We start from the raw sequence: 9729 nt of genomic DNA, 5'->3' as shown, positions 1-9729 counted from the left end.
CAGAGCACCCTTATTTTTACTTTCTGTTTTATTATTTTTTTAAATTTTTTAGAGAGAGAACTGGGGCACCAGGGCCTCAGCCACTGCAATGAAACTCCAGATGCTTGTGCCACTAGTGGGCATGTGTGACCTTGCGCTTGTCTCCCCTGTGTGCATCTGACTGACATGGGATCTGGAGTAGAACATGGGTCCTTAGGCTTTGCAGGCAAGCTCCTTAACCACTAAGCCATCTCTCCAGCCCAATTAAATATTCAAAAAAAAAAGAAAGAAAGCCTGGCGTGGTGGCGCATGCCTTTAATCTCAGCACTCAGGAGGCAGAGGTAGGAGGATTGCCATGAGTTCAAGGCCACCCTGAGACTACATAGTGAATTCCAGGTCAGCCTGAGCCAGAGTGAGACCCTACCTCGAAAAAACAAAGTAAAGAAAGAAAGAAAGAACGAAAGAGGAAAGGAAAGGAAAGAAAGCCATCCAGGCATCCAGGCCTGGTGGCACATGTCTTTAATCCTGCCACTCAGTAGGCAGAGGTAGGAGGATTGCTGTGAGTTTGAGGCCACTCTGAGACTACATAGTGAATTCCAGGTCAGCCTGGGCTAGAGCAAGACCCTACTTCAAACCCCCCCCCCAAAACAAAAAACAAACAAACCCAAAACAACACTGATAGGGGCTGGAGAAATGGTTGAGTGATTAAAGACGTTTGCAATGTCAGCAGGCTGGGTTTGATTCCCCAGTACTCACGTAAAGCCAGATTCATAGGGCGACACATGTGTCTGGAGTTCATTTGCAGTGGCCCTGGGCTCTGGCATGCCCATTCTCTTTCTCTCTCTGTCAATCTACTTGCAAATAAATAAATTAAATTAAAAATAAAAACAATGTGCCAGGCATGGTAGCGCACGCCTTCAATCCCAGCACTTGGGAGGCAGAGGTAGGAGAATCGCTGTGAGTTCGAGGCCACCCTGAGACTCCATAGTGAATTCCAGGTCAGCCTGGGCTAGAGTGAAACCCTACCTCGAAAAACCAAAATAAATAAATAAAAATAAAAACAATGACATTACTTTGAAAATTACCCTTATTCTCTCCTTACCTGTAATATCTTTTTCCATTCACATATTTTTTAAAATATATATTTATTACCATCTGGGTATGGTGGCTCATTCCTTTAATCCCAGAACTCGAGAGGCAGTGGTAAGAGGATTGCTGTGCTTTCAAGGCCAGCCTGGGACGACAGACTGAATTCCATGTTGGCCTGGGCTACAGTGAGATCTTACCTTGAAAACATAAAAAAGAAAGAAATTTATTGGGCTGGATAGATGACTTAGTGGTTAAGACTCTTTCTTGCAAAGCTGAAGGACCCATGTTCAATTCCCCAGAACCCACATAAACCAAGTGCACATGGTGGTGTATGAGTCTTGAGTTTGTTTGCAATGGCTAGAAACACTGGCGTGCCCATTCTCTCTCCCTCTCTCATTTTTTTTCTCTAGTAAATAAAGAAATGAAATAAATATAAAAAATATTTACTGATTTAGGGAATGGGAGAAGGCTCAGTAGTTAAAGGTATTTGCTTGCAAAGCCTGATGGCCCACATTCAATTCAGCAACCACTACATAAAACCAGTCAGGCGTTCATTTGCAGCAGCAAGAAACCCTGAGGGTCCCATACTCACAAATAAATTTATTTTATTTTATTTTATTTTGGCTTTTCAAGGTAGGGTCTCATTCTGGTCCAGGCTGATCTGGAATTAACTATGTAGTCTCAGGGTGGCCTCCAACTCTCGACAATCCTCCTACCTCTGCCTCCCGAGTGGTGGGATTAAAGGCATGTGCCACCATGCCTGGCTTACAAATAAATTTTTTAAGATTAAAAATATTTAGCCAGGCAAGGTAGTGCACCCCTTTAATCCCAGCATTTAGGAGGCTGAAGTAGGAGTATCATCATGATTTTGAGGCCAGCTTGAGCTACGGAGTGAGTTACAGATGAGCTTGGGCTAAAAGTGAGACCCTGTCTCAAAAAGAAAGAAAGAAAGAAAAGAGTTTCATTGATTCATGTATTTGTTGGTAATTTCGTACATGTTTGTGTTGTGCTTTGATCATATCTGATGCGGTGGTCCTCTGGTGCAATCTATCATCTAGAGTTTACCAATTCTTTCCCTGGGATGACAACCACCGGAGCCTTGAAAGCCCCTAAACAGATAGAAAGAAAGAAGTCTGGAGATGCAGAGAAAGCAAATTTAACTGGCTTATTAGGGACAAAAGCCTCCATAGGGTTTCCAGAGCTGGAAATCCGTGGGAGGTAGGGATCCAGATCTGGGTTTTATAGGGTTGCCCCACTTCCCTCTTCCCTCCCTTTATGCAAATGAGGGATCCAGCCCCTCAGCTTCTTACTGGTCTCTCGACACAAGGAGCGGCTTCCCTTTGTCTCTCCATCAGGTCGGTCTGAAGTCAGGTCTGCTGGTCGCAGAGTGATGTCCTCTCTTGTGCATCCTGGGCACGAAGGGAAGCCCGCTCTCCTCACGTGAGTCCAGCCGTGGGCTGCCCTGTCCTCCACTACCCTGGGAGTGCGAATGCAGGCTCCATGAGTGTTGGCTCCCCTCACCCCAGCCTCCCAGGTTAGCTCTGGGCCTTTCACCTGGGGGCTTTGGGGCTGCAGAGCAGCGTGCTTGGGCCTCCCCTCGGGGCCATGGACCAACCTTCCTTGCACTGCGCTGAGCTGTGCGCGCTGGAGGCCTTCACCGTGCACTGGGCGTATTTTAATAGTCACCTCCCATTACTTTCTCTTGTCTCTTCCTTCCCAAGTAGTCTTCCTGTTTTTTGTGTGTGCGCATTCTGAATAGAGTCTGCCTTAACATTGTTAACCCCAAACTGTAGAGACCAAGAAATTTCTGGAATGAAAGGATTCCCTGAACCTTTGGAGATGCTAATATAGAAAGAAAGAAAGAAAGAAAGAAAGAAAGAAAGAAAGAAAGAAAGAAAGAAAGAAAGAAAGAAAGAAAGAAAGAAAGAAAGAAAGAAAGAAAGAAAGAAAGAAAGAAAGAAAGAAAGAAAAGGGGAGGGGAGGGGAGGGGAGGGGAGGGGAGGGGAGGGGAGGGGAGGGGAGGGGAGGGGAGGGGAGGGGGAGGGGAGGGGAGGGGAGGGGAGGGGAGGGGAGGGGAGGGGAGGGGAGGGGAGGGGAGGGGAGGGGAGGGGAGGGGAGGAGAGGAGAGGAGAGGAGAGGAGAGGAGAGGAAAGAAAGCTGGGCGTGGCAGTGGCCTTTAATCCCAGCACTCAGTGGGAAGCAGAGGTAGGAAGAACACCATGCGTTCGAGGCACCTTGAGACTACATAGTGAATTCCACATCAGCCTGAGCTAGAGTGAGACCCTACCTCGAACACCCCACACACACACACAAAAAAAAAACAAACAAACAGGGCCCAGGTTTGGGGATCCGAACTCAGGTACTCAGAGTTAAAGCGCAAGTTCATGTACTGAACGATCTCCTCTACTCTATCAGATTTTATCTGTGACTCTTTTTATTGAATTGGTTGCTATTAAAAGTTTAATCCCCAGCACCACTCCAAGAAGAGAAAAGAAACTGCATTTAGATGAGGCATCTGTTTCCCCACCCCCTGCCAGTGAGCCACATTGCCTGAGGAGCTCCCTGTGCTTTGGCTTACATCCTTTCACTGGCTCACACTTCTTCTCCACACTTTTTTTATACTTTATTTTTATTTACTTATTTGACAGAGAGACAGAGAGAATGGGCACGCCAGGGCCTCCAGCCACTGCAAAAGAAATCCAGACACATGCGCCCCCTTGTGCATCTGGCTAATGAGGATCCTGGGGAATCAAACCTGGGTCCTTTGGCTTTGCAGGCAAACAAACGCCTTAACTGCTAAGCCATCCCTCCAGCCCTTCTCCACACTTTAAACTGTCCTACTACTACCTTTGTAAATTTTTGAAGTTCTTCCTCTCTATTTCTCTTTGAAATAGTCTGTCTTTTCTTATCCTGCCTCTTCCCTGCACCTCAACGGAGGCAGTTTCTAGTCCACTGTGTCAGATCTATGCTAACCCCCTTTTCAATTAACAAGGGAGTGCTTTCCTTCTTAAAAGTTAATCTGAAGAATGCTTTTAACTGAGGCCATGATGAAGCACACCTTTCATCCCAGCTGAACGGAGGCAGAGGTAGGAGGTTCACTGTGAGTTCAAGGCCACCCTAATATTTACATAGTAAATTCCAGGTCAGCCTGGACTAGAGCAAAACCCTACATCAACAAAAAAAAATATATATACAAATAAATAAATAAAAGAAAAAGAAAAAGAATGCTCTTTGGGGGAAAGGGAGAGCATTACCATGGGATATTGTTTACAATCATGGAAGTTGTTAATAAAAAAATTAATTAATTTTAAAAATAAATCATAAAAAAGAATGCTCTTGACCTTACCCCCCCCCCGTCTCTTTCTCACAAATAAATAAATAAAATATATTTTAAATGCTCTTGGTGCTGGAGAGATGGCTCAGCAGTTAAATAAAGGTGCTTGTTTACAAAGTTTGACCATCTTGGTTCAGTTCTCCAGTAGCCATGTAAAGCCAAATGCACAAAGTGGTGCATGCATCTGGATTTCATTTGCAATGGTAGGAATCCCTGGCAGGACCATTTTCTCCCTCCCTCCCTCCGTCCATGTCTCTGTCTCTCTCTCTCTCTCTCTCCCCCTCCCTCCCTGCTTGCAAAAAAAAAAAAATGTGGTTTTTTTTGAGGTAGAGTTTCACTCTAGCCCAAGCTGACCTGAAATTCACTACGTAGACTCAGGGTGGCTTTGAACTCACAATGATCCTCATACCTCTGCCTCCCGAGTGCTGGGATTAAAGGCATGTGACACCACACCTGGCTTTTTTTTTTTTTTTTTTTTTTTTTTTGAGGAAGGGTTTTGCTTAACCTGGGCTGACCTGGAATTCACTATGTATTTCTCAGGCTGGCCTTGAACTTTTGGCCATCCTCCTAGCTCAGCCTCCCAAGAACTGGGATTAAAGGTATATACCACCACACCCAACTGTTTTGTTTTTTTTTTAATTTTTCAAAAATAATTGCAAAAAAAAAAAAAAAAAAGGGAGGGCTGGAGAGATAGCTTAGCGGTTGTTCGCCTGCAAAGCCAAAGGATACCGGTTCGATTCTTCAGGACCCATGTAAACCAGATGCACAAGAGGGTGCATGCATCTGGAGTTTCTTTACAGTGGCTGTGTAGGAAAAAACCCCCACAGGGGGCCCCCACGCTCTGCCCGGATAAGGCGACACCCCAAATCACTCACGAGAAGCGGTCTTGATGCAAACTGCAAGAGGATTTTATTCCAAGCGCGCTGGGGCCCACAGTCGTACACCTCAGAGGGGTAGAGGACTGCAGAGCCCCGAATGCAGGAACAGGACAGTTTTTATAGGGTTTTTAACAAAGCCTGTGCCTTAGACCAATCATTTTCTAATATTAGGAGCCCCGCAGGGTGTTAGCCAGTCAGTTGGTGCCACCCCATAGTTTCTAAGCCAATTAGTTTATGACCTTGGTGGTCAGCATTTGCGCAGGTCCTTGGGTGGGAGTAGCAGAGTGTGGTTCCAGTCTCCTATGACCTTGGAGGTCAGCACTTGTGTAATTCCTTAGGTGGGGGTAGCAGAGTATGGTATCAGCCTCCTATGACCTTGGTGGTCTGAGGCAGGCTGTTATAGCTTATGGTGCGAGCTACTAAGGCTAACAGTGTGGGCTATTAAGGCTTATAGTGTAAGGCTTATAGTGCAGGCTATTTACAGAAACCAAATAAGTGGTTCACTTCATTATTCATTTCCCATCCTTGAGGGCTATCTCATGCCCTTTTACCTAGTTTTATATTAGGAGCGGGCTCTGATATAATGAGAAGAGGGATTCTTTACTTGCTTCCAACAGAGAGTAAAGCCTGGAGTTTGAGGTATGCAGGGAGCCCGCTTAAGCTCCCCTTGGAGCGTGATAGTATTTCTGAGCTTCTGAATTCTTGGGCCTTTCAGCTGGAGGCCCTGGCATGCCCATTCTCTCTCTCACCACCCCCCTTTCTTCTCTCTCTCTTTCTGCCTGTTTCTCTGTCACAAATAAATAAATTTTTTTAAAAAATTTTAAATGGCCAGGCGTGGTAGCACATGCCTTTAATCCCAGCACTAGGGAGGCAGAGGTAGGAGGATTGCTGTGAGTTCACGGCTACCCTGAGACTACATGGTGAATTCCAGGTTTGCCTGGGCTAGAGTGAAACTCTACCTTGAAAAAACAAACAAACAAACAAAAAAAAAATTGCTGCAGGGTGGAGTGGCACACACCTTTAGTCCCAGCACTATGGAGACAAAGGTAGGAGTGTAAGACCCCCAAAACAAGGACCCCACACTCTGCCCAGATATGGTGACACCCCAAATCACTCACGAGAAGCGGTCTTGATGCAAACTGCAAGAGGATTTTATTCCAAGCGTGCTGGGGCCCACAGTCGTACACCGCACAGGGGTAGAGGACTGCAGAGCCCTGAATGCAGGAACGGGACAGTTTTTATAGGGTTTCTAACAAAGCCTGTGCATTAGACCAATCAGTCTCCTATGACCTTGGAGGTCAGCATTTGCGCAGGTCCTTGGGTGGGGGTAGCAAAGTGTGGTATCAGTCTCCTATGACCTTGGTGGTCTGAGGCAGGCTGCTACAGCTTATGGTGCGAGCTACTAAGGCTTATGGTGCAGGCTATTTACAGAAACCAAATAAGTGGTTCACTTCATTATTCATTTCCCATCCTTGAGGGCTATCTCATGCCCTTTTTACCTAGTTTTATATTAGGAGCGGGCTCTGATATAATGAGAAGAGGGATTCTTTACTTACTTTCAACAGAGAGTAAAGCCTGGAGTTTGAGGTATGCAGGGGCCCGCTTAAGGTCCCTTTGGAGCGTGATAGTATTTCTGGGCTTCTGAATTCTTGGGCCTTTCAGGAGGATGGCCAAGAGTTCCAGGCCACAGTGAGACCCTACCTCAGAAAACTAAAAAATAAAAATAAAAAGTAGAAGGCAAAACCAGAGCATAAATTAGTAAAAAAAAAAAGAAAAAAGAAACTAAAAAACAGTACATGGAATCAGTCAGGTTTTATTTTTAGTTGACAAATGTATGTGCTAAATTATATAGTAACAGTTATATATGTTTTGCTATCTGCATATACATGTCCATATATGATTTTTTTTCTTCCATACAACAGAATTTTTATGCAATTTCCCTGTAATTATATTTTGAGTGGAGGGTTATGGGATTGAATCCTAATTTTTTTTTTTTAATTTTTTTTGGTTTATTTTTATTTATTTATTTGAAAGTGACAGAGAGAGAAAGAGCGAGAGAGAGAGAGAGAGAGAGAGAGAGAATGGGCGCGCCAGGGCCTCCAGCCACTGCCAACGAACTCCAGACGCGTGCGCCCCCTTGTGCATCTGGCTAACGTGGGTCCTGGGGAATCGAGCCCGGAACCGGGGTCCTCAGGCTTCACAGGCGAGCGCTTCACCGCTAGGCCATCTCTCCAGCCCTGAATCCTAATTTTTATTTTATTATTTGGTTATTTATTATCTGCATATGGGTGCTGGGGAATAGAACCTGGGTTCTTAGGTTTTACAGGCACCTGTCTTAATGGCTTAGCCATTTCTCCAGACCAAGTTTTCACTATGTATAGTCTCAAGGTGGCTTGGAACTCTTGGCCATCCTCCTACCTCTGCCTCCCGACGCCCGGCTCCCTTTTATTTTTTTGAGGTAGAGTCTCGCTGTAGCCCAGGCTGACCTGGAATTCACCTTGTAGTCTCAGGGTGGCCTCGAACTCCCGGCGATCCTCCTACCTCTGCCTCCCGAGTGCTGGGATCAAAGGCGTGCGCCACCACGCCCAGCTCTAATTTTAATTTTAATGTAGCCCCAGGCTGGCCTCGAACTCACAGCTATGCTCCTCCCTCTGCCTCCCCAGTGCTGGGATTAAAGAAAGGATTAGGCCACCACGCCCTGCGGCCGCTGCAACCAGACTGCAGATGCGTGCGCTACTTGGGGGGGGGTTGTCTGGCTTGCCTCTGCTACTGGGCAGTGGAACCCAGGCGCCTTAACCGCTGAGTCACCGCTGCGGCCCCTCCCCCGGGCGCTTCCCAGCCAGCTTTCAAACCGCCCCAGGAGAAGGACCGCGCCAGGGCGACTGCGCTGCGCATGCCCAGCCGCGAGGCACGACGGGAGAGGGGCGGGGCCGCCGTCCGGAGTTTCGCGCCCCAGCCCGTGTGGAGGTTCCCGCGGCCGGCGTCCCTGAGAGAAGTTAGTAAGCGTCGTTCCGCGGCTCTCCCGGCGGGCTTTCCTCCTGCGCGTTCTGGGCTTCTCGTCGGGCCAGGAGGAGGAGGCGCTGGGGGAGCGGGCATGCTAGAGAGGGGGCCTTGGACGCGGACACTGGCCCCGGGGGTCGGAACCCCGGGACCTGCGTCGGGCACCTGCAGCCTCGTCCACCGAGCCTGGCGGGTCATGCCGCCCGCTCCCAGCGGTTCTCGCGCCCGGGCCCCGGGCTCCTGGCTGGGCCTCACGCCCTTGGTCTCCGTGGCTTCTTGCTGAAACGTTTCATGCTTTTACAAACTTTTTATTATTATTACTTTTTTTCTTTCTCGAGGCAGGGTCTCACGCTAGCTCAGGCTGTCCTGCAATTCACTATGTAGTCTCGAACTCACGGTGGTCCTCCTACCTCTGCCTCCCCGAGTGCTGGGATTAAAGGCGTGTATCGCCCCGCCCGGCTATAAAGTTATTAAAGAAAAAAACAGTAACGGGCCGGGTGGCGCACGTGTTTAGTCCCAGCTCTCCAGAGGCAGAGGTAGGAGGATCACTGGAGTTCAAGGCCAGCCTGGGCTACAGTGAGACCCTACCTTGAAAAACAGCAACAAAACCGAAAACAAAAACAAACCTCGGTCATAGTGGTGCACGTCTTTAATCCCAGCATTTCGGGGGCAGAGGTAGGAGGAACCCATGAGTTTAAGGTCCAGCCTAGACTAGAAAGACCCTGCCTCAAAGAACAACAAAAAAAAAAAACAGTTTGAAAGCCGGTCACCACCACACGTTCAATCCCAGCACCCGGGAGGCAGAGGTAGGATGGCCGTGAGTTCGAGGCCACCCTGAGACTACATAGTGAACTCCAGGTCAGCCCGAGCTAGAGAGTGAGACCCTTCCTCAAAAAAAAAACCGGAAAAAAAAAAAAGATTGAGCAGAGTGATTCACTCTGTAATCACTGGGCTCAGCAGGTTTGTGAGTTAGAGGCCAATTTGAAGTGAAATCCTGTCCCAAACCAATTAAAAATGGAGACAAAAGCTGAGGTTGGAGCTCTGTGGTGGAATGTTTGCGTAAGAAAAAAAACACTGTGAAAAATAAAAAAGTTGCAGGTGTGGTGGCCCATGCCTAACCCCACCACTCAGGAGTTGAAGGCCATGCTCTACAGGGTTAAGTGCCAGGTCACCTTGGGCTAGAGTGAGACCTTACTTGAAAAACAAAAGCAGAAACAGAGAAGATAAAAATTAAGGAACTTTTTTTTTTTTTTTTTTTTTTTACAAATAGGATTGTAAACTGATCCCACCCATGACTAGGGTGTGGTGGGTCATGTTGTAATCCCAACATTGAGGTTGAGGCAAGTGGATCCCCTTGAATCAAGGCCAGCCCAGGATACATAGTGAAAATTGAGAACAACCTGGCCTACACACTGAGACCTCACCTCAACCTCCTCCCTCCCCCGCAAA

General features: G+C 47.4%; 1 protein-coding gene across 1 annotated transcript in view; it reads left to right on the top strand.

The window, feature by feature from the left end:
- The first annotated feature begins 8206 nt into the window (after positions 1 to 8206).
- The window catches only part of Zmym1 (zinc finger MYM-type containing 1), a 37003-nt gene continuing 35480 nt past the window's right edge, over positions 8207 to 9729 (top strand). The window contains exon 1 of the mRNA XM_045148646.1: positions 8207 to 8275. The gene's annotated coding sequence lies outside the window, so the exon portion shown is untranslated. The remainder of the gene's footprint in view (positions 8276 to 9729) is intronic.

The sequence above is a fragment of the Jaculus jaculus genome, chromosome 5 (genome assembly GCF_020740685.1).
Source record: "Jaculus jaculus isolate mJacJac1 chromosome 5, mJacJac1.mat.Y.cur, whole genome shotgun sequence".
NCBI classification, from domain to species: Eukaryota; Metazoa; Chordata; class Mammalia; order Rodentia; family Dipodidae; genus Jaculus; species Jaculus jaculus.
Note: the sequence above shows the minus strand (reverse complement) of the source record. Positions and strands in the feature narration are given on the sequence as shown.